The sequence below is a fragment of the Motacilla alba genome, chromosome 3 (genome assembly GCF_015832195.1).
Source record: "Motacilla alba alba isolate MOTALB_02 chromosome 3, Motacilla_alba_V1.0_pri, whole genome shotgun sequence".
Taxonomy (NCBI): Eukaryota; Metazoa; Chordata; class Aves; order Passeriformes; family Motacillidae; genus Motacilla; species Motacilla alba.
This window is the reverse complement of record NC_052018.1, coordinates 47740764-47762036: the sequence shown is the minus strand read 5'-3', so window position 1 is coordinate 47762036 and position 21273 is coordinate 47740764. Positions and strand designations below refer to the sequence as shown.

At 38.4% G+C, this 21273-nt stretch overlaps 1 protein-coding gene across 3 annotated transcripts in view; it reads left to right on the top strand.

Annotated features, from left to right (window-relative positions):
* HS3ST5 (heparan sulfate-glucosamine 3-sulfotransferase 5) overlaps positions 1-21273 on the top strand; it is a 191193-nt gene that overhangs the window by 136278 nt on the left and 33642 nt on the right. The window lies entirely within an intron of this gene.

Genomic DNA, 21273 nt, shown 5'->3' with positions numbered 1-21273 from the left:
GGCAAAGCCCATTATTGGTGTGCAGTCCTATGGGCTTCTGGGCTTGCAGCAAAACTGAGTTTAAGAACTGTGTGTTTGTACAAATGTGAATGTATATACATAAAATTACTTTAAAAATATAAAGATATTGCATCACCATCTCAGGGAGACTCCAGATGCATAACAAACACCATGTCTGATCTATCACCCAGGGAGGCATCTAAATGCCAAACATTTGCCAAGAAGGACAGATGGATCCAGAAGAGCTCAACAGCTGGAAAACTCAAGAAGTAAAGGACAGCCAATATTTTGCTGTTCAGATTTCCTGAGCCTGTTGGGAATTCTGGAGTGATTCTAACTTTCAGGTTTTAAACTCAAAAGGACTATGTCAGGTCATATTTCAACTCAGCTTTTAGAACTGGAGAAATTGTTGTTGGTTTTAGTTGTAATTAAGTTTACAGAATATAGGACATAATTTGGTTTCTCCAGGAGTTTTTCAAATTTTTTTATCTAAACTATTTTGTATTGACTGGCTATTTAATTCAAAATTATTAATTTTATAGAAAGGATTTTTTTTTCCTGAAGAGAAAAGGGCATAGGAAAATAAAAGACACATGCTTTCCTTTTCATGAGTTTTAATTTTGCTGCATAATTTTCTTAAACAATATATGTTTGTACTTCTGAGTACAGGTAAATAAAAACATACATAGACATATGAGAAATGAGATTATACTGTCCTTTTTTAAGCAATGTATGAATCTATTCAAATAATACACTTAGTGAATGTCAAATTGGTAAAAATATGGCACATACTGCATTTAGATATCATATTGACACCTCTTGGAACTTCAGATGGAAGTATTAACACTTTTGTCATGTACATATCACCTCCATGCATATTCATATTGAAACTTCTATGCATAGTAAATAATTTTTTTCTGTTACAGACAGGGCATGGGTTTGTATGTGCATCCACTGTTTAAAAATTACATTTTCCAACACATCCTTCTCTTTTTTTCTTCTAAAAAATAAAGAGTTTTTTTAAAACATCTTTCTTACTATGTAATAAAATACAAAAGTTCAAAACAAAGACACCATTAATCAATATAAAACTGAATAATATGTTTTTTACTCAGAGAGATGTAGAAATACTCTTCTCACTTCTACTTATCTCAGTCATTATAAGAGGATGTAATTAAAAAAAAAAAAAACCCAAACCAAAACAGTTTCCTTTGTACTTGAGCCATCAAAGTATTCCCAGAGTGCAAAAATCTTTCCATACCTCCTTATAAAGATATTCCACTGAGTGGTGAAAGACTGCAGTAAAGTTAATAAAATCCCTTCTGACAGTAATGAATTTTCTTTCTTCATTGTGATGTGTGGTCGAGTTGACTTGTATTGACACTTCCCCAGAAAATTCAGACAAAAAAGGTAAAACCCACTGCTCTTATATCCCATTCAATTTCCTGAATTTGTCTATAATAAACATCTTTGAGACTCTTAATTCATTCACCTATATCTGTTATAGCTAATATTTGACTAATGAACATGAAACAAATCTATTTAGCTTCATCTCTGTTTTGATCCAAGTTACTAACCAGTAACTATTAGGATAAAGTAGCTTTTATACACCCTATTTAGCTGTTCTCAAGCAAAGACTGCATTGCTAGCTCTGCTGATAACCTATCAAGGGGGCTTGGTTAAGTCACTTCAGTCCCCTTACCCCATTCCCACATCAAAGCAGAGAAGCATTTCACAATAAGTCCTTAGACCTCGTTGTGAATTCAGGAAGTAAAATCCCATTACATCACTAGTATTTGCCTTGTAATAGTGGGATGGTCCCCCTGCAGGACTGACCTGTCTTGGAACTGGCTGAAGATGAACTGGGAGTCAAGCCTGAATTAGTCAGTTACCCATTAAAATCTTCTCTACAGAGAAAAGCAACCTTCCACAAGTGGCAGGAGTGACCTGTGTGAAAATGATGCCACAGGCTGAGATGAACTGCCTTTGGAATGTACCTGTTACTCTCCATTGAGAGAGCCCTTACAGCTTACACTTGAAACCTGGGGAAGTAATCAAATACCTAAATATATGTCCTTCGTGCATTTTGTGGTGCCACAGAGTATTGCAGCTCTGTAAGGTGGGATTCCTCCATCATTCCTGTGTCAAAGCTGTCAGCATCATGTGTGTAATCTTGAATAGAGCATCTCAACTGGTGCTAAATGCCTATGTTAGGTACCTGCATTGCTCTTCATATTTTAGGGCACTGCAGTGGAAGGAATTTTTTCCTCCACCCCACATAACATAAAGTAGATCTCATACAGAAGTGCAATGTTACAGCCCTTGGATGAGAGACATCTTGAGAACATGTTTACATATGCAAAGCAACATTTCCTGGAAATTTGAAATATTGCTCTTTCAAATAATAAATATTTTTATCAGACAATTATACATTTATGTATGCTAGTACATCACTGGTATTGAATTTTCTTAACAAACTTATTCATGGTAGTATGACTAAAGCAATAACATAGATGACTTGTGTTCTAAAAAAGTTTTTTCCATAAAAAAAAATTAAAAAAACCCCAAATAATATTTATCTAATTGTGCACTTACTAATGAGTGTCTCAGGAAAGGAAATAATTTGGGAAAAAGGAGGTGACATGTGTGTAGTCTGGCCATATCTATTATCATCTTAATTCCATAAAACTATAGGCTGACCTTGAATTGACTGTGCATTTTACAGGCTCAGCTGAACAGTCATGCAAACAGACTGGCTAGCACTCAAGAGTGCAAAAGCAGTCAGCTGACCAGTCACTTAAATTCAAGGATAGATCAATCATAAACTTAGAGATTTTGCATACAGTTTTAAAATAAATCCCTACAGTGGTCTCTCTTTGCAGCTGAATTCCACATGCTCCATGCTTTGGGCAACTGTCATTTCCTTTGAACTTGCATTTACCAATCTAACAAGTTTAGTTTTCACATCCTTAGCAAAATATGGGACTGGAAGGCTCATTCTCTCAGATGGCCTAGCTCAGCTCCCATTAAAAAGAGTTAAATTACCCTGTTGGCTTAAGTGAAATCTGAGTTATATACTACACACAGAACAGCTGTGCAGGATCAGCTCAAAAGTGAATTTACTCCAGCATCCTATTTCTGACAAGAATAAATAAAGTGTGCTTATGGAAGAAGTCATGGAAACAGGGCAAATACAGAATGATACTTTAACTTGTACCCTTTCTACTCCCAACAATTTGCATTTCAGAGACTTTGTGAGCTGTTATAATCACTTCACTGTGTTAAATAGCTTTTGCTGGATTTTTCATTGAAAGTCTTCAATCTGCTTTTGAATCCACTTAGACTTTTGACATTCACAAAGGGTTCCACAACTGAATTAGGCCTCATTTGAAAAAGTACTTCCTTTTGTTTATTTTAAACTGCCTAATAATAATAATAATCTCATTTGGTTCTTCCTAGTTCTTACATCCTGAAAAATAATGAATAATCAGTGTCATGTTCAGCATCTACATGCAATTCACAATTTTATAGACTTAAATAATATTTTCCTTCTACCAACATTCCTTTTTCAACCTGAAGAGTTACAGTTTATGTAATTACCCCTCACAGGAAGGGCATTGCCCAGCTTCTCTGAAAAACTTGTAATTCTACTTGGTCTCATTTGAAGTGACACAGCAAGAACTATTTGCAGAATTAAAATGTAGGTACACCAGGAATACACACAGTGGCACACAGTTTCCTCTGTTATTATCCCTTTTTTCCTACAATTTCTTTGCTATTTCAACTGCCCTGAGCACTAAGATAATGCAACATTTGGCACGCAGCTGTTTGAATCCATTTCTCTTGTTGAGCAAGAGCTGATTTTCATGACTATGCTTTAGTGTAAACCACACGTACAACACAAACATAGTAGTTTGCCTTTTTAAACACCGAATTTTCTCTGCCATCTCATTTTCCTGTCATTTGGTACCATGAAATACATAGAATCATAGAATCATAGAAAGGTTTAGAAGGGACCTTAAAGATCACCTGGTTCCAACACCCCTGTCATGGGCATGTACAGCTTCCACTAGACTAGCTTGATCAAAAATTCCTTTTGCACCTGTTCTTAATCAGGGGATTTTTTGAACTAACATGAAATTTTTCTTTCTAACAGTTACAGAAATTTTTGAAACCAACAGTTTAACTCTTCAACCTCACAATTTAACACAGTTTCTAAGTCAGTTTTGTCTATGTGTAATGACTAATCAGAATAAAGACTCCTCAGAGAGACTGATCAATTATTAAACCTCTTCTTTAGAAAGAACTGAAATTTTGATTTAGCAACTGAGCTGCAGTTTTACAGTGCTCTATCTTCCCACCTGTCTGTGATGGGTTTCTCTGTGAATTCCAAATCCTCAAAGTTTCCTTTCTCTGACACATCCTCACCTGTTCCCTCACCCCAGGCAGGTGATATCCTCCACGTTATTAATTTAGGATTAAACCAGTGTTAATTTATTTCAGTGGCTATTGTGGGCATTGAGGGGTGATGCCCTTCAGTCACTCCAGCTAGCCTTATGCCAATCCTTCCAAGTGGCCATAGTCCCAGTCTCCAGTGGAGCTGGACTGTGTTTGCTGCAGTCACCATGAAAATTTTAGTGCCTCTGAGACCCTATTAGTACTGCCAGCAAAGCTTGTCTGAACAAGGAATTTGACACATTCTGGACAGGGTGGCAATTTTGGGGTTTGTGCAAACTGTTTCTAGTAACTATTTGAACAAAAATAGAAAAGGGTATATGAAAAAAAAAAAAAACAACAGCAAGAGAGTTAGTGTACTGGATACAATACCTGGTGAAAAAGCAGAGCTGTATTAGGGGCATCCTTGTGGGGATCTGTGACGACAACCAAACCCTTGAAGTTAAAACACTATCTAACACACTTTAATCAAAAGCCATGTGGACTTTTTGGATGCTCTCTTCCATCATTGCTTTGATTAACATCATCTGTTCTTTCTGGCAAGCAAATAGATAACTAAAACATGGTCAGATACTCTTGCCTGAAATGTGACAGATATGCCTTGCCAGCAGATGAGAAACACCTCTTTCTCAGGGGTCCACCAAAGTCAAAAACTTGTGAGGCATTTTTCAGTTTACTTGGCATGTGAAATTTGGGAGGTACACTTCTTCAGTAAAAAGCTGTCCTGTATGTGAATGTGTCTCTTGAATAAGAACTGACACCAAACACAACAGGCTATGTGAGTTACTCCTTAAGATAAATGAAATCTGCTTTTTAATCCCTTTCTTTCTGAAGACAAGGTGATTTACTTAAATATGCTGTCCATATTTGTCTGTCAGGCACTTATGCCTTCCTATATATTTTTGAAACCCTTAACCAAACTTGACAGAAGGTAGAGGAGTCAGTAATAGCTACAAAGGGAAAATAATTTAGGTATAGAAAGTGACTATTTTTGTTAGAATATTTTCTTCTACTGTGTGGAAAGGTTGTGTGCCTGAATCAAAATGGAAAGTATTAGAAGTCATATTTAGGCTTAAATATCAAAGTTTTATTGAATTTTATTACCTTCTTTACAAAGACACTTAGAGTGATGTATTAAAACAACCAAAACTATGAATGGGGAGAACAAAATGTTTAATTTTTCTTCAAACAAATCTGTCTGTATCTGGAGATAAACATGGAAAGCAAGGTGCAGACTGCACTGATTCAATTTCCGTGAAATTTTTACATCCAAAGAACAGCTTTTTGTCCCAGATGTGTTGTATCATATCCTCTGGGTCAGTTTGTCCTCCGCTCCAACAAATCACAAGACTGTCCTGCATACTTCACCTTGTAGGTGCAAGAAGCAACATCTGCAAAAATAATGAAAGTGAAAATGTTTCAAGCTGTTGCAACAGTAAAGGACCTTACATTTAGGAACAGCCTTTATTAAAGGCTTCCCCATACTTTTTCCTGTCAGAAATACTGGATTGCTAAGAATGGAAAACTGTATTTTTTCATATAATTTTTCATGTAAAATATGAAACACAACTAACAGTAGATGCCAATGAAAAGTGCTGTCATTTTCTTGATAGCTTGAACCATGATACGTGTGAGTTTGTGTTTAAAAAAAGTAATGGTTTCTTTCAAGAGGCTTTTATATTTAAAAATGTACCTTAAGATATCCTCCCAAAAAATATTGGTTGTTCACATGTTGACTTTCATGTCAAAGAAAGAGGTCACAGTTCTCATCCAATTTGTTTTACAGTTAGACATCAACTTTCCATGGCAGAAAAGTTACCTGAAGATTGTGGATTATCTAATACCTTTTGCTGGCAATGAATTACATAGACCTCTGATTTTATCTACCTTGGCAATTTCTATGACCCTGTGTTTCTTCTAATCTCTTCAGTGTACCTTCATATCAATAGAAATCCTGAGAGTGGTGTCAAGAAAAGCAAATTTATGTTTGTAGGATGTCTAGCTAACACAGAAACAATGAAAGGTGAGGGAAAATAGTTTCTTATTTTAGATATGTGGAGAGAGCACATAACAGCATAGTTAACAATCATGACCTAATTACTCTGCTTTCACAGGTGTATTTACAGGTGCTTTCACAGCTATCCTTCCAAATATTCCTTCAGAAAACCTTCGTTCTTATAAAAAGCTATTCCTTGAAAGCAAATATTTAGATAATTTTCTTTCTCAGAAGTCCTACATTGAGTGAAATGACTTTGTTCAATGCCATGAGGGATTTAAAAAAAAATAAATATGTGTGATTCATGCTAAGAGAAAGGACTTTGTGCTAAGGTGAAGTCATGAAAATACTCCAGGGTAAGAAAAATACGATGAACATAAACAAGGGGAATTTCCTCTGTAATGAGGGAAGGGACTCAACTTTTTCTACCCATACAAGTACAAAGACATATTAATATGTGGAACACACATAAAATAAAGTAGTAAAGGGGATGAAAGAGATTTTAAGAGAAAATACTAAGCTAAAAACTGCTATTGACAGTTGTCAAGAATACATTGTGGAGTAAAAACTGGTATGAGCTTCCAGATTAAAATTTTGAGCTTAATATTTGAGAAAATGGCAAACAATTAAAAAAACTAGCGCAAGTTTTTTCTGTCAGAAAAAAGAAATCAATCTATCTTCAGTACTTTTTCAACAGAATTTTTCAATCTTCCATGTGATTATTCCCTCTTTTTCAAATCTTGTAGCTGGTCTGCATATTAGAGTTGTCCCCAAGATGTCTGAAGTCATGCTAAAATGAAATTAATAGTTTGCACACCTATAATGATTTTACTTTCGAAAAGCAAGTAGCCATTGTCACTTAAACAGACTAAAATATTGAATATACTTAGAGCAGAGATGTATTTTACTAGCAAAAGAAACAACTATTTAATATTCACTCGAATGCAATCAAGGAAGAGATGATGATGACACAAAGCTCCTTTATTGCCTACCCCTTTGTCTCTGCAAGTCACCTTGCACGAGTCTGATAAAAGACTGCATGAAATAACTCCTAGACATATACTAGAAAACTGGCAACACAATTTATTTTCACTTTATGAGCATGCTAGCACTCAATTCAGATCCTCTGCTGGCATGCATATTTCTTTCATACTCACTTTTCTACTTACTCTCCTTGCTGGCTCCTACATTTCAGCCCATTTCTTTGTACCATAACTTCCCCATGCTTTTTCCAATTTTATTCTATTTTGAGGCTCAGTTCAATGCTGGTTCTCATTTTCTGGAACTGATTAATTATTTTGATTATGAAATTTCCATGTCCAAAAGTGAGGCTAAGACATCAGACAGAAATCTCAAGCCTGCTTTTTCAAAATCTAGGAGAGTTTGAAGACACAAAAAGCATCCTCTGCTGTTAGGAAACATCAGGAAATTTTTTGTTGGATCAGCAATTTCTACCCCACCTCTAAGTCCTTCAGTTCTAGTGGAACAGGGGATGTGCCTAAAGAGGCAAGAGGAGAGAAGGTTCCTGTTCAGGTGGTAAAATTATGCATCAATTGGACAAAAGACCCAATAACAACCCATTCATTTAATTGCATGAAATATGCCAGGATTTGACTCAAAATCATCTGAGGCTTGTGATGCTAAATTATTTTTATTCATACTGAGTTCAAAGGGAGCTAATGACTCTCAGCCCCCTCTACAAGTGAACATAAACAAACAAGATGGCCAGGCAGAGATAGGACCGAAGGGAGAAAACCCTATGGACCTAGAGGTCTGGCTCCCTGGAGATAAAAGGTTTGTCTCGGGGTTGGCACCCTGGAAAACAGCTGTTGGGAAAGCTGAAAACTCCTTTGTCAGCACATTTGGCAACAGGCTGGCTGTGCAGCTTGAGGTAGCTTTACCCTCACCATCCGTTGTCCCAGCTGCTGAGGGCTGCCTTCAGTCCTCTGGATCCTGCTGCACAGCACTCCAGTTCCCAAAACAGAAAAGACAAAACCAATCCAGCCTCTTATCCCCAACACCACCTTGGACCACTTAGGGTGGTCCTACATCAGCAGGTGGATGGGGAATAGACCAGGTCCCCTGTCCTGAGCTGGGCAGTGTGTTTCCTCAGAAGACATTCCTGGTCCGTGCTAGAGCACCATCACCTCATCCTCTTCCACAGCACACAGCACAGCCACCTGCAGCACACCTCTAGGTGACATCTGGGGTGGTGCCCTGCAGCTCTGTGGGACACGGCACGGGACTGAGACACTGGGCTTCATTCTTGGGTCTCAGGAGAGATAGCAGCTTCACAGGTATGACATTTTGTGCCAATACAATTTGCTGGATTAATTTCTCTGATTAATTCAGACTTTTTTTTTCTCCTGGTAACTATCCGAAGATAAGGTAATTTTTGTTCTGGCAAATAGCAAATCACTTTCTTTTGCCAAACAAAAAACCTCTCAGATGACATATTTTAGATTTGCATGTTTTCCATAAGCTGAAATTTTGAAAAATATTTAGAGGCTTAAATCCCCAAAATGATCTTATCACTCCACTGTAAGAGGCAGTTTGAAAGAGAGTTTCATATATTATTTAAAGCTTTGCAGATTTTTAGTTCCTGACGGCCATTCTAATTTCATGTAGTGGTTCTGTGTGCTGGAATTATCTCAGCAAAACTGTATTCAAGATTTAGATTAAAAATAACAAATATATAATGAAAATAGTAAAAATGTCACAAATTGGTAAGGGAAATTCAAAGAATTTTTGAATTTTAAAAAGGAATGTGAAGGACTGGTGCAGTAAAGCAGAGACATTTTAATTTTAAGAGACTTCAAAAAGGGGTTTTCAATGGTTTGTGTTACTGGTAACGTTCTTAAATGAGTGCCTTGTCTATCAAGTGTTATAGAAGAATGCTGTTCAAGGGGAGAAGAAGCTGTAGAAATGGAGGAGGTTTCCCTTGGTCTTGCAGCACCACAGCACTCTGTGGGAGGATTCCCACACTTTACTGCTGCACTAAGGCAGTCCCTGTCCATGATGAGTGGCACATTGCATGAAATGATGCAGATAACCATAGCTACAGGTTGCTCTGCCCAGTGTTGTTTCTTCTCTGAGATTCCAGTCCAGTATATGGGGAATTTGTTTCATGGTAAGTCCCATGCTAGATTCTTTATAGGAGCTAGGCTTGCCTTGTGCAAATGAAAAGAATATGTCCTCCCTTTATAAGCAGGGCATCATGTACCCCCAGTAACAATTACACAATTACCAGAGCCAGGGAAGGAGTCTAGAAATCATGCTGCCTAATGTACTTCAACTTCAGGGTTAAAAAACTTTTTAAAATTAAAAAAAAAAATTAAAGTGCATTAAAATTTTACCTTGATGCAAGACAAGTGAAAGGCAGTACCTACGCCTCAGGCCACACTGCTGTCCACAAATGTCAATGTCTTGGAAAAACAGAGGTGCACCCAGTGTTGCTACAATCCCCTCTGACACCAGAGAAGTGCAGCCAACGACTTCCTGCAGAGACTGGGAGTAGCCAATGATGTAAAGGGGAGCTTCCCAGCATGAGTTCCTCCAGCTGCTCACCATGTCAGTGCTCTTCCTTCCTTCTAAAATTTTCTTTCTGGTCTATTTATAGAAGAAATGCAGATGTCTGCTGTGAGGGGGTGGAAGGCACTGTGGAATAGCTGCTTTCCAAAGCTACAGAAGTTTAGGCAACTGCAGTAATGCATTTGACTCATCCTTTACTTGGCACTGAGTCAGCATCTTAGAGCAAAGGAGGGATTGCTTGCTGCAAGGTCACACACGACTAGTGACAATCAGCCTTACAGGAATAAGAAGCAAGAACTTATTTCAGTCACTGTAGTAAAATTGTTATAGAAAAAGGTTACCCAGGACTAAGGGGATTCTAAACACTGTTCCAAAAGCAAATTGATACCATGCAGCAGAAAGAGGCTGAAAGCTGGCATGTGCCCCTCCACATTGTGCCTGACTCATGCTCTCACTGACATGACTTGCTTGCATGACACAATCAATGCTGTCCTGTGGATGCCACCCAGAGCTTCACCAGACAGATCCGTATCGGTGCTAATATCAGATGGTATAAGCTGCCCGTGTGTAAATGTAGGAGAGAAAGGGATCTCTTCACTGTTTGTTGCCAGCATGCTACTCTCAATTTTGCCTTGGTGAGGATGTTATGGTGTGAATGGGAGAAGTCTTATGGCTTTCCTCCTTAATTCCTCCCAACCCTGCTGAGGTAGGAGACATTAGCTAGGCAAGGGTCAGATAGGGGCAGCCTGTTCCTGCTATGGACTGAATGGAAAGCAAGGACATAAATTTTGTTTGCACACATCTTGACTTTCTGTAAACCAGCTGATGATTTTCTTAATTTAAAGCTCTTAGAATTTTTCTGCCCTTGGCACTGAGTTTGCTTTTTCCTGAAAACTGGTCTCCCTCTGCAGCTGTTACCTGGGGGGTTGGGAGTGAGGAGGAATTATAAAATTGCCATTAAAGAAAGATTACTATGCCTTTGCTTCCTTTTTTGCTCATATTCATACCTGAACTTTTATTTCTCTTGTTACCATACATTGCAAGAATTTCTAAAAGGGCTGCCACTAAGGAGGAATTCCACAGATTAACCCCCAAGCTGATGTAGTAGTACACAACAGACACCCAGCTTAGTTTTATACAAGGCAACTTGAGTTCCACAGAGCAATTTCACCAGCTTATAGGGAGAACCAGGCACTCAACATTATATTTAGAGTTTGCTGGAAAATTTTCAAATGAAAAGATTTTCAATATAAACCAGGAGAATTATTGATGAAAATGTGATTACAAACTACATTATGAACTGCCTCTTGATATGGTTGTTTATTTAGTTTTGCTGGTACCTGTCCAGCTGGCTAGAGAAAAATAATTGTCTTCCAGCTTTTCTTTCTATGTTTTTTTGGTCAGTCTTCTGATGGAAAATGAAAATGTTGAGGGGGAAAATGGCAACAATGAGAAAAAACAGCATTTTTCAAAACACTGTTTTTAGAAAAAATGTTTATTTCTCACTCCTTGAAATTTTAACAGCTCTACTTCTTATGTATACATGAAAGGAAGAGAAGAATTGTTCCACTGACTTGTCCCCTTAAGCAGAAAAGCTTGCCTGTATGTCTTGCCTGCCCGTGGCTGCTAGCAGTTTTTCATCATATTTTGCCCATTTGCATCCTTTCTCCACCCCTTCCATAGCCCCATGCCATGTGCAGAACACTTGCAGGTGCTGTTTTTCCCTGGCATTCCCTGGGCTGCTCCTGCACCAGGGTGACTGTTTAATGCAGCATGTTGGCAGTGCTCCACATGGAGCACTCACCAAGATTTCCCCTCTCTCCCCATTGGTGTATGAATGAGTGCAAAATAAACTCAGCAGAAATTTGCGTTCAGGCTTACATGGAATGAGCACGGAGTTTTGATGACCTGACCAAACTTATCAGAAGTCTTCCCTTTTCTTTCAGTCAAGGGGATAAAGGTTGTCACATCTTCAGTTTACTCTGTATATGAAAAGAGCTTCACAGAGTTAATAAAAGTCGCAGGAGCAGCTCAACTGTGCTGTTAGGTCCAGAGCACGAGAGATCATATATCACTGTAACCTGCCTAACCTTCCCTGTACTAAATGACAAACTGCTGCAAATAGCCTTTGGGTCAGGTCTCACATTCACTAAAATACTTGTCCTTCAGCTAAGGACTCTGTTGAACTCATATATCACACAGCCTCTTAAATCACACAGACTTGCATAAATGCTAAATACTAATTAAGATTGAAAAAATTACTGAAAGATAAAGTCCATGAAACAGGTCAAATCAAGGCTTAATTGTATTTAGAATTTATCTTTTTAGATGACCTCAGAAAGATAGAAGACTCTGATTTTCTATGTGTTTATTAAGTTGTTACAGTACTTCATGCTACAACTCATGTCACCCTCAGAAGCCATTCAGACTACAGCTTGTGCTCAGCCAGAAAAGAATTTCCAGTTGGACACTTCAAGAAGCAGGATGTGGCAGCCTTCTTGAGCTCACAGGGGCTTGGCTGTGCTAAGCTTTTCAAATTGTCTTTATATAGGACATGTCTGCTGATTAATGGATCCTAACAAGCAGTTCTTAAAAGGTTTTATTTGAAATATTTTCACAGAGCATTGTTTGTTGGGAAGAAGTTGTTATTTGAAACCTTTCAAGAACTGATTTAAAACACATTTTGGAATAAAACAGGAATTATAAATGTTGTCTTTGTGCAGCCACACAATGTAGTAGTCATGACTCAAACACTTCACCATGCATGCGAAATGCTTTCTGAGCAGTGTTTCTGCCCTGAGGAACAATCACGTTAAGAAGAAACAGCTAAATAGTCAGCAGACACTGAAGAAAGGGAACAGACAATTTATATATCAAATCAGTCAATTCCTTGAAAGTACCACGGCAGCAGTGTTGGGGTTTTTTATGTGACAGAAGGCAGGAAGGTAGCAGATATGCTCAGGGAGGTCAGTCAGTGAATATAGAGCTTTTAGGTGATGGAGAAGCTGACAAACTGGCTGATTTGATGTGACTTGAATTGCACTGAGGTTTTCAGAACTGAGTAGCACGATTTTGTGTAGGGCACACAGTATAAATAATGAAAAAGAGAAGGAGACATCGTACTGAGTCATAAGTTTTGAGATAAGATATGAGTTGCTGGCAGGGAGATGCAGGACCTATTCTGAGCACAGCTGCAGAGGAGAGGACTCAGAAGAGTGAGGTGACAAGGGAGGAGAGAAGGAGATACAGTGCAGGAAGTCAGGAGGAGTCACACACACATGACAAGCACTTGTCTTCTGCATTTCGAAATATGATGTAAGCACAGTAGCCATGTTTGATATTAACAATATAAAGTTTGCTCCAGCCCTCTCTCCATTCCTAAAAATCAGACAAAAAGGATGGCACAGCACTATCTCGATTTACAGTCTGTCATTCTCCCTTTTGCACCTGGGCTGTTGCAAGTGTGTAATTAGTGCTGGCCTCTAGCTGAGCAGCCCTGGATGCAGAGGTGTGATGCCCCTTCAGCAGCTGTGCTCTGGCCTCTCTGAGCCCGTAGAAAACTCTTACCAGTTGGTGGAATTTAAAGAAAGTCCAAAGCTGCTTTGAATTACACCCCAGCTGTGATGAATGTAGGAATGCAGTGGGAACTGAGTTTCTGTGAAAACTGCATGTCAATGTTGTGCAAGGCAAGGAAGGAAAGAGCCCAGCATATTTGTCTAAAAAAGTCACAATACATCTGCAGCTTTTAAAATGAACATTTAAAAGAAATTCAGACAAAATTGTAATTGTTAGGTGTTTGATACATCTTATGATTAGTCTTTGTTGCAATTATCTGTACTGCAGAATAATTATCTATACACAATTCCCTGCATTAGCATTACAACCTAATCACATCTCTATAGCTTTCTGTATGACTTTTTAAATTGATTTTGTAATAGCCTCAGTGTAACCTGAAGTGATTAGTCATTCATTATTTCCCTGTCCCTGACTCAAAAGAAAAGAGATGAGCTAATCAAATCCATACCACTACACAGTCTTTTGCAGAAGTAGTTAGAAGTACTAGAAGCTGCTTTTAGGGGGCAGAAATCATTTCAATTCTTTCCCCAAATGACTGCACAAAGTTCGATGTGGAGTTCTTACAATACCTTCCTTGAAACCGCTCTGGGTTTATTCACATCAGAGGGAGAGAGACTTCTTGCAATTGTGTGTAAGTCAAAACCTCATATAAAAAAAAGCAGAAACATATTCCTATTATGCCCAGAACTAACTTATTGACAGAAAAATTTTCACTAGATTAATAAATATTAAACAGCAAAACACAACTCCTATCAAACCATACATAAGAAAGTACCATATGTAGAAGTTATAACTTGCAGCTAACTATTCTGGTTTAGAGTCTGGAGTGAGATTAACAGGCACTATCTTATAAATCTTAAAAGCATAAAGGCTAAACAGCTAGTTTTTCATCTTGAGACAGGAAAAAAGAGGTTGTATATAAGGCGTGTTGTTTCATTTTCTTATTTAAATATACAATTCCTTACATATATATATATACACACGCACATATATATAACAGGTAGTTATGTACTGAGAATTATAACAAAAGTGTAACAAAAGTATAGCAATAATGAACAAAAATATAAGTACACTATACAGCCTTATGACCATACCTCATCTTATATATGATTTCTGTAGATTGGGATAATATAGTTTTATGTTAAGCATTTTTTAAAGGCTTAAATAAACTCTGCACATGTAACACTATGAGAAGAATGCAAGCCCTATGAGAAACGACTGAGGGAGCTGGAGTTGTTTAGCCTGGAGAAAAGGAGACTCAGGGGTGACCTTCTCACCCCTTACAGCTCCCTGCAAGGTGGTTGTAGTCAGGTGAGGGCTGGTCTCTTTCTTCAGGCAGCAACTGACAGAACCAGAGGACACAGTCTCAAGCTGCATCAAGGGAAATACAGGCTGGATATTGGGAAAGTTTTTTTACAGAAAGAGTGATAAAGAACTGCAATTGTCTGCCCAGGAGGTGGTGGAGTCACCAACCCTGGATGTGTTTTAAAAAAGACTGGACGTGGCACTCAGTGCCATGATTTAGTTCAGGTTTTAGGGCATGGATTGGACTCAATGATCTTGAAGGTCTCTTCCAACCTAGTGATGCTGTGAAGATAACATTATTAAAAGTATAGATGTCACTATTTAATTTACTAGTGCATATGTAGCCAATGCACTCAGTACCACACATCTTTTCATGTTAATCACTGTACATAGCTAGAGAAAGCCCCCAACTTGAACAGATTAGATGAAATTAGATGAAATGAAGAAAGAATATGTTTTAAGACATGGAGCTGAGGCACAGGTATTCTTAAACACTTTGCTGTCAGCAAATAGTCATTAGGTGAAAGGGAAACTCACTTGGACATTCTGAGTATGAAGTATCCTAAATTCAGTGACCATCCTTCTCTGCTAATGTCCATCTTATTCTGTTATTCCCTTTTTTATCTTATTTTATCCTGCTCTGTATTTTTTTTTTCAGCCAGAGTATATAATGGTCAAAGATAATACCAGAAGTGCCAGAGGATAGAACTTCCATTAACAAGCTGATGATGTCAAGTGCTGTTACCAATTTATTTCCTTAAGACTGTAGATCTGGCAGCAGAAAACTGAGAGGGAACTTATATTTCCCTGATTCATCCTCAAAAGATGTAACAAGCCCAGGGCATCAAGCTGGCTGATGTTATATGAAGGATAAAGTGCTGTTGCTCAGCATTGTAATGACCCCAGTGCTCTGCAGGTCTGAAATTTGTAGGATGCCTTCCAATGATCTGCTCTATCTCCCATCCTGCAGTCTCTCAGCTGTGGAGAGGTAACCTTGGGCACCAGCACTGAGGAAGAAAATTTAAAGCACCACCACAAGCCTTTGACAGTCCTACCTGGCTCAATAGCAGCCTTCTGACACTGGATTTGCTTGGACTCAGCATGGTCAGCCAGAATATCTAGTCAGGTCACAAAATTTATGATTTGCTAAAAAATACTAAAAAAAAATTGGCATTATATCAGATTTGAGCTTATCTTTTGGACAACACATGAATACTGTTTGCAAGTTGTTCTCCATGGCCATTAAAGCTGGTCAATTAGCTGCTGTTACATTCAGTAGGGTGGGGGTTTTTTTCATTCTGTTTCTCCTCTTTAATCACATGGATCTAGGAAATTAGGATTCATAAAAGAAATTAGTCACTGAATATGCACTGTAAAAAGAGGAAGGTGGGATAGAGAGAGAAAAAACAGCTCTTACTGAGACAAATAACAATTTTATGCTTGTATGGTCAGCAGGTATAATTCAAATGGAGCTGAAACTTGAAGAATATTTTTTATGCTAATGTTTTGAGAGAAGGACCTTTTTTCCTATCTATGTTTTACCCAAATATTCTGTTCCACACAATTGGTCACAGTTCTACCAGATCAAAACAAGGTTTCCTTGTCCTGTAATTAAAACAACTCTTATCTCTCTTGTATGCACATCAATTGTCCTTTCATGTGGTGACATTTGGCATTTTTGGAAGGTAGAGCCTACAGCATTTAATTTTTTTACTGTGATTTAGATATTCAATTAGTGTAAGCACATGTTGTATCAGGAAGTACAGGGCAAAACAATTATTGGGGGAGGGTAGAATAAAAAACACCTTTTAATTGTGTTAGCAGAAGCTAACTCTGTGACTTTATTTTCTAAATATATATATATATATATATAAATGGTTTACCATTTTAAATGACATGAGAGAGCAAGAGGAAAATAGTACATGTTTGAGCAGAAATTCAGAAGAAACTTTCACATAAACCCAAATATAAGAGTTTTTCTTAAGTTCATAAGTACTGCTACCTGCTTAAAACATTATATATCCACATTGAATCATACTTTTGAAACAAATCTTGATAGTAAATACGAATAAGGTGTCTCCAGAATTCAATAGAAGCAGATATAATTTTTCAGACAAATATTTTTACAATATATACATACCTTTCTTTATATACCTGTGTGTATATGTACATATGTAATGTCCTCTGTGACCTCCCTACTTTTCACAGAGAAAAATCTGGGAATCTGATGCATTACAAAATCCTAATATCATCCTCCCACCACACACTAATTTATCAAAACATTTTTCCTAGAAAATGGCTGTCTTCCAAAAATTCGAAGCTATGGGCTACATTCTGCCTCAGTATTTCAGTTTCCTTCCAGGTGGGCTGCAAGGCAAGCATGGGACTCACTGAGTTCCTAGCAATAGCAGGATGAGGGATCATTTGCTCTCATGGAGAGTGACAGCACCTTAAAGACAGGACAGTAGAAACTGGACACCTGATTTCTTCAGAGCAAATTTCCAAGTTCTGACCCTAGTTTCAGGAGTTTGGTGGGAAAACAGAAATTTCAGACACTGTTGTAGAAAAATAGCATAGTAAGCCTGCTTGGAGGAGTTGTTGTCCTTGTGACAGGTAAAAGAGTGGAGCATCCTTGTGCACCAAGGGAAAAGCAAAGTAAGAAAGTAGAGAGCACAGAGTGCTGCTGGTGGAGCTGCTTTTGCTGCCTCCAGTACCCACACTCTGCTTGAGAAAAAGGGAGATTCCTGCTGTGGCAGTGCTGACCCTGCAGCTGGAGCACTTCTGGGCACCCATGCAACCAGTCTTCACTCAGCAGCCTCTGCAGCAGCTTTTCCTGACAGCCCCACAGCCCCCAGTCCCTTCTACACATCTCGGTGTCTGGTAACTGCAGCATGAAGATCAGTTTGCAAGGTTTACTGTCAGCGTGGAGAGAATGGTCCCTCACTTATATCATTCTACAGATAAGGATCATCTCTTGTTAGGACAAGAGAAAATGACCTTAAGCGGTGCCAGGGGAGGTTTAGACTGGATATTTGGGGAGATCCTTTGTGGAAAGCACTGTCAAACCATGGAACAGGCTTCCCAGAGATCCAGCAGAGTCAGTATCTGGAAGATACGTAGAGATGGTACTTAGTGGCGGACTTGGCACTGCTGCGCTGACAGCTGGACTCCATGATCTTAAGTCTCTTCCAACAAAAATTGTTCAATAACTCTATGATTCCTTGAATCTATATTTTCTGCAACAAGGCTATGTTCACACAACTCTGTAAATAGCTAATCATAATATTGATGACAAAAAAAATCTTTGCCTGAGATGATCAGTATCTGCATGAACAGTGACCATGGCAGATACAGCAGAAATTGTACAAGAACTAGGGTACACCTAGTAAAACAACTGTTTTACATGCATCTTTTTAAAATTATCCATCTTTGGATGGAGACAGCAGCAAGAACTGAAAAACAACAGGTAATTCTTACACAAATACACCTTCCTCTGGAACAGCTGGGCAAATCTGATTAGAGAATTTTGAAACTAAATTGGACGCTTCATCAAAAAGTGATTGTCAGCAGAAAGTCTGCATGGAAAAATCACAAGATAACATGTCACTTTAATCTTTCCCTCCTAGACTATGACTCCATTGAACTAAAATTATCCTTGGCTTTTGCAAATCTATTTCCTATAGGAAAAGTTTGTTCCTAGGCCTCCTAAACACAGGAAATTTTTTTTTGCAGTAGTACTGCAAAATCATAACCCTTTTTTTTTTCAAAAGGATCTTTTTTATGTATATTTATGCTTATATAATGAATAGAAATACCTGATGCTCATAAACCAAGCAACCATCTGCGTAAGTTAGTGTCAGGTAACACAATACGAATCTTTCACTAAATCAATTTCAAAAAGTGATAAAAGTGTTTTCATACCTGGTAATCATTATGTACCTTCTCCATGCAAGAAATGAGTGAAGATTTTGATGAAAAGCCCATTTCTTTTTCTTACTTCCACCTGTCTCAACCCCTAGATAATTTGATCTCAGTACAGGTCCTAGGTTACTATTTCCTCTCATTTTATATCCTCTCTCAGGATCACAAGTACCAAGGGCTGCACCCACACTGGTAAGACAGTGTCAGGACAGAGGCTACAACATTGTCCTGGGGTTGTTCAGTAACAGAGAACATTCTCCCTGACATGCACTTGTGTTCATGCCACCTAGAATTCCCTAAGCCAATGTTCCAGAACTGATCCGGAGGTTGTAAGTAAAATAGCTGTGGTCACCCTGTTTTAAAAGGTATTTAGCCTTCAGGTTGCAAATTTATTTTAAGGTCAGAGAACAGGCTATAGAGCAGGCTACGGGCTTCTTAATCTACCAGTGCCAGTGTAGTGTTGGATACTGCAACAGCAATGACACTTCATGGCTTTAACACCTCTTGGCACCATGTGCATTCTGCCTTGTAGTGCTACCACATGCTGGAATATCAGCCTTTAGCATGAAGAAATTGTGTCTCCAGTGACACATGCAGTTGTATGTGTGACTGTTATGAGCATATACTGGGAGAAATGCTTATGTAAAACAAGCAAGCATGTGGACCTTTTAGAGGAAAATCCGTCTTCTTTAAATTGTATCTCCAGAGGGCTATTTAAAATGGTTTTTAGCAGCATTAGGATGCAATATTGTGCTCAGTAATTCTTAGTACTCTTTGTGGCAGGAAAATTGTTCTTCTAATCTCATACTCCTGAGAAGCATAAAAGAAATAAAGCTATTGATATTAGTTTCTGGACTCTGAAGAGATGCCATTGCAATTTTGTCACTATACTACAGAGACTTGTTCATCAGCATTAGACTTTTAATTGTTGCAAACCAATTCAGAATTCGGTTAATTGCGTCTTTTAAAAGCACTCTTTCTGAATAAAAGTAGGTTTAAATATTACCCAAATGTTTCCCTTATAGATGTTTACATTGCTGGGTATGTATGCTGGGATGTTTTTTTCCTTATTTTGCTTTGCAAGTTTTACTTGAGATGAAAGGGCTTAGATATCACAGCAGATATGTTTCTCAGGATGTTGCATAGGATGTGCAACATTCATTGGTACCTTTGCATGTCCTTCCCTATTTATGTCCTCACCTGTAACACTCACGTAGCCCTGCTTGCCATTGTGTGCCTGGGCCAGGATTATAAATATAAATAGGCAGGCACTTGCACGCTGGTGCTGTGCCAGCCTGGCTGGGGAGGAACAAGTGGCAGACACCAGTGATGAGAACTGGTGTCTCAACACCCAGGCCAACAAAACTGTTGAATGTCCGAAGTTGCCATGGCTTCACGCAAAGCGTTCCAGTTTCTAACACCAATATAACATAAAAATTAGAGAGATGAGATTTGTTTAATGATGGTAAAGAATGGAAAAGAAGATGTTCCCCAAATACTTTTCTTCTAGCTGTATCTTGATTGCCCTTGCATACTATGGTCTCAGGATCAAAATCATTGCAATTCTGAACTTCACAAAAAGCCAAAGCAAAGAATGAGTCATGAGGAGGATTTTGTCCTGAGTTCTCTGATGTTCCTGCTGAGGCCAGAATTTCTCAGCTCTGTGGGGATTTCATTTCAATCCATATCCACATTTTTGCTGGAATTAGTCTGGTTGAGGCAGGGGAATGCTTTTTCAGTTGCATTTCACCATTCATGAATACAAAAGCCAATCTGATTAATAACCAGTGTGTTCCAAGCCCCAACTGACTCAGGAATAAATGATTAGCAATGGATCTTGCTGTCAAAAGAAATGATTGAGGACCCAAACTGAATAGGATTAAATTTGACACCAGATTTTTAAATAATGAAAGCAGAAAACTACCATGTCCTGAGCACAACCCAATCACTGACTGAGAGGGTCAGGAACTAATTTCCCCATTAAGCAAGTTCATCAACAAATAAACCTTTTGATCATATTTCACCGTGTTGTTTCTTAATCAATTTGTGCCATTCAGTTCAGGGAGAGGGAGAAGTGGGGAGAAGGAAGGGGCCAGCACACTTTGGTGTCTCATGGAAACTGCTAGGAATAACTTGCTCAGATTCTCTCAGAAAGAACTGTCCTGAGAAAAGGGGTCTGACGCTGTGTGTGCCCAGAGGCAGCAGAGTTAGCACTGGGTCAGGCACGCTTTATGAAGGGACATATATTTATTGGGCACTTTAGACACTGGTCCAAACTTGGGCTGAACTTTCCAACCTGCCCAGAGGACAGCTGTACCCTGACCACAGACTGACAACCACTACTTAGGCAAGCTGTTAGACTGGTAATATCCCTGTTCCTAATGGCAGTTTCTGGGATTTTTAACAAAGTAATTTTGAGAATCCTAATTCATGTACACATGCAGAGATTCATTGCTTAACAGTTACAAAACTTTTCTGCTTGTAAACAG